Here is a 4,306-nt window from a genome sequence, read left to right on the forward strand (position 1 = left end):
TGCCTGACCCCCCCCCCCCCAGTTCTATGATACAGATTTCCTATCTTTAAGTGATCTAAATTAAAGCCTTCCATCAAAATTCCATGCTAATTTATGTACCAAATACCAGATTAACCATAAGGTTATTTTAGTAAATTTCTCATTGTTTTCAACATTAAATGAAACAAAGTCAGTGGATTTCAACAGAAATGTGCTAACAAAAAGCTAAACGTGATCTAAATTAAAACCTTCCATTGAAATTTCTTAATTTATGTTCCAAACACCAGCTTAATAATGACTAAATTATTTTACTAAATTCTTCATTATTTTCAAAACCAATTGAAATCAAAATTATTTATTTCGACAGAAATATGGTACAAAGGGGTTTAAAGAAGTAAAATTCTTATATCAAGAATGATATTCTCACTAAGACTGCTGATATTTGAAACAATTTAGAGAAGAAACCTATTCGTTCTACTTCTACTGGTTATTCTATAATTGTCTATAATTATTCTATAATTGTGAAGTTAATTAGTAACAGTTGAATAAGGTGAGATAAGAGTCCAGTATGTAAGTTCTTTGACAACTTATTAGGAAATAACTTCTAAAGTGTGAAGTGTGTCTATGATTGGATATTGACTCCTCGAAATTAAAGATTACACCAATTTTTTATTTAAAAAAATATTTTAATTAGCTATGTTATCTTTCAGAATCAACCCTCTTACTCTGAAAGATAATGTACCTGTACTTTTGCCTTTTAACACCTGGCATACAGCCATTCACCTCCACCTTTCCCTCCCAAATACATTTTCTTAGCAACCCATGCCAGCATGGAAAACAGACGTTAAATGATGATGATGGGAGCTTTTTCCTTCTCTATTTTTTCTACCTTGCAAGATACACGGCAACCTAACTAGTGCCAGTGGTATGAAAAAAAAAACCGAAAAAAAAACACCCAATACACTCTATAAAGTGATTGGCATTAGGAAGGGCATCCAGCTGTAGAAGCCATGCCAAAGCTGACATTAGAGCATGACACAGTCCTGCAGCCCGCCAGTTCCCTGTCGAACTGTCCTACCCATGCCAGCATAGAAAGCAGATGTTAAATGATGGTGATGATGATTTATGAAACCAGATGAAAAGTATACATTGGATTTACTTCTATTAAGTCTGGGAGATACAGAAGTCAGTGACAACAATGAACTCGACCAGAGATTACAGAAGAGGAAACCTAAGACAACATTATGTGTTGTTCAAGAGCTGAACATTTCATTGATTCCAAATACACAAACAGTAAAAATATACTCAGTGAACAAATACGACTATGTTTATTGAAACAATAACCGAGACCATCTTTTAATGACTTTGTCAGTTCTCTTAAACAAATATGGAAATATTGTAAATTTCTATATGACTTGGAGAAGATGCTATCAAAGATGTTTTTTTTTGTTGAGGACTTAACTGGGAAACCAACTGAAAGACAGTTTACCATTGTTTTACCTTGTTTTAGAAAGCTGGGAAGACCTTTATATTTCAGGATACTATTTCTACAAATACAGTTGGAAGAGTCCACTGTTAGTATTATGGGTGGCATTGTTACAAATAATCGTAATGCTTATGTTGCTGCTGTAGGGAAATCAACTTTTGTACAGTCAGAAACAAGTTTTCAATAAGGAAGGAGTGAAAAGCCTTTGTCCGTCCATCTAACTTGGCCATAAAGAATGTGCTGCTGCTGCTGCTGATGATGATGATGATGATGAGAATGTCTTGACTGTGAGATGATAAGACATTTTGCAAAAGCATATATACAAGTTTTGCAATGCTATGGTGCATAAACCATAGTACCAGTAGTATCGTCAGGTGAAACAAGTGGAAATTTCTTTTGGGAACTAGGTACAATCAGCAGGAACTTATTTGATAGGGAAATTGTCTTTGATTCAGGTAGCTGTTATAAAAAAGCTTGGGACCAAAAATCACTTGCTAAAATGGGCAACTCCTTCAATTTGAGGACTGCCATGTTATGTTGGCAAACAATCTTTACTCCAGATTTCTTTTTGTTGGACAGAAAAGCTTTAGCAACATTTTAGTACAGCTCCATGAATCAAACCTAATATATTATAGATATTTATTTTTATTGACTTAATGGTATTAAGAATCAAAGTCAACACCAACATCATTTGGAATTAAATTAGTTATTCTACAAAACTGCTTGTAGCCAAGTACACGGTGAGGCAGAAAAAAACCTTGCATAAATTTATCTGCTGCACCCAGCTGCAAGTGAAGTCAGGCAAATATTAATGGTGTCTTCATATTCTTTTACTTTTCAGTCATTCGACTGTGGCCATGCTGGAGCACCATATTTTATCATTTCTTTTACAGCTACCATCATGGTTCAGACTGGTGCATACCGTGTGTTAACCACTGAAACATTCATTAAGAACGGTGAACTTTTGCAGCAGCCCGTGTATTTGATCCATAGTCTCAGTTATGAATCCGAGTGACATACAGAACTGCTTGTAATAAACTATTTAATCCAACGTCTCAACTATGCAACCTACTGACATGGTGCAGTGAATAGGAGAGAAAGTCAGAAAGATAAGGAAGTTAGGTTTAACACATAAAGCGCAACGGGCCACGATCATGGCCATCAGGCACACATCGACACTGGCCCAGATAGATTTAATTTATGGGCATTTGTTGGGATCTAATGTCACTCAAACGCTCCGATACCCACCAGAATGCAAGAAGACTAATAGTTCCACTAATGACTTTTCAGATGATGTAAAACTTGCCACCATTATATACTAAGAAGATTTTTAAACTATTTTTTTGTTTTTTATGTGTGTATGGTAGTCTCATTTTCATAAAATGTGCTCGGCAGTCCATGCTATGTAAGAGCAAATCCCAGCACTTTATGGGTTAATACCATTTCTAGCCGCATGGGTGACATGCAATAGTAAATAGGAGAGATCTACAGTCATCTTCTGAAAATGCTTGAATGCCAATGGGTAGGTATACTGATGTAATGATTAACAGAGACAAACAATATCAGTTGGTAGTGTTAATATTTTTCTTACTATGGAGAAATTGCACACCCATCCAGTTTGTACCCTTATTTATTTGTTCATAAAGCTTATGACTAGATCACTAAGGTTCTTGTTATATGATCAATATTATATAACCAATACGACAGTATCATTGCTCTTTTCCATATTTTCCAATTTATATGATTTGTCACCCATGCATCAATGAAGCAGCTGTAAACCATGAAATAAATGTGATATCAACAACCTCATCCTTATATATATATATATATATATATATATTAAAATTAAAAATATGTGCTGGACAACATGTTACCAAAAGGATTGGGTCTATCCTGAGAATGACAATCATATCCCTGGATAGGCCAATGTGTGGAGTTCAAGCCACATCATCATCATCATCATTTAACATCCATTTTTCCATGCTGGCACAAATTGAGTGGTTTGACAGGAGCTGTCCAAACTCCAATAGTCTGTTGTAGCATGGTTTCTATAGTTAGATGTCCTTCCTAACACCAACCACTTTTACAGGGTGTGCTGGGTGCATTTTACATGTCACATCATGTATTAATAAGAAACCCAAAACAAAATGTAATTGGTATTTTTAAGCTTTATATAACACACACGCATTTCTCCAAGCTGTTTGTCACTACTGTGCAAACCAGATGGCTTGTTGCACAGTTCACTTGCTGAGTTTCCTCTGTAATACCAGCAATATTTCCCCAGACTTTTCTTTCATATTGTATCAATGTTTTTATATCTATTATATTCAATAATGTATATTTCCTCTAATGCATACAATTTCTACAGGCTTATCATGCTTTTTAAAAAAGGGGTCATTTATTCATTTATAATTGAATTAGTCAAATATCATCTCCCACGATACCCCAGCCTAATGTTATCATTCCTACCAAACAACAAAGACGAAAGCTCATACCTAATGGCCAAGTTCAAGTGAGATCTAGTTTATCACTAACTCATACTTCAATACTTAAAACATATCTGAACATTTCATTGGACTAAATTACCTGATTTACAGGTAAAAATCATCTATCATCATCATCATCATCATCATCGTTTAACGTCCGCTTTCCATGCTAGCATGGGTTGGACGATTTGACTGAGGACTGGTGAAACCGGATGGCAACACCAGGCTCCAGTCTGATTTGGCAGAGTTTCTACAGCTGGATGCCCTTCCTAACGCCAACCACTCAGAGAGTGTAGTGGGTGCTTTTACGTGTCACCCGCACGAAAACGGCCACGCTCGAAATGGTGTCTTTTAT

General features: G+C 35.6%; 1 protein-coding gene across 1 annotated transcript in view; it reads right to left on the reverse strand.

The window, feature by feature from the left end:
* LOC106880951 (glutamic acid-rich protein) overlaps positions 1–4,306 on the reverse strand; it is a 68,523-nt gene that overhangs the window by 33,815 nt on the left and 30,402 nt on the right. The gene's annotated exons all lie outside the window — the stretch shown is intronic.

The sequence above is a fragment of the Octopus bimaculoides genome, chromosome 1, assembly GCF_001194135.2.
Source record: "Octopus bimaculoides isolate UCB-OBI-ISO-001 chromosome 1, ASM119413v2, whole genome shotgun sequence".
NCBI lineage: Eukaryota > Metazoa > Mollusca > Cephalopoda > Octopoda > Octopodidae > Octopus > Octopus bimaculoides.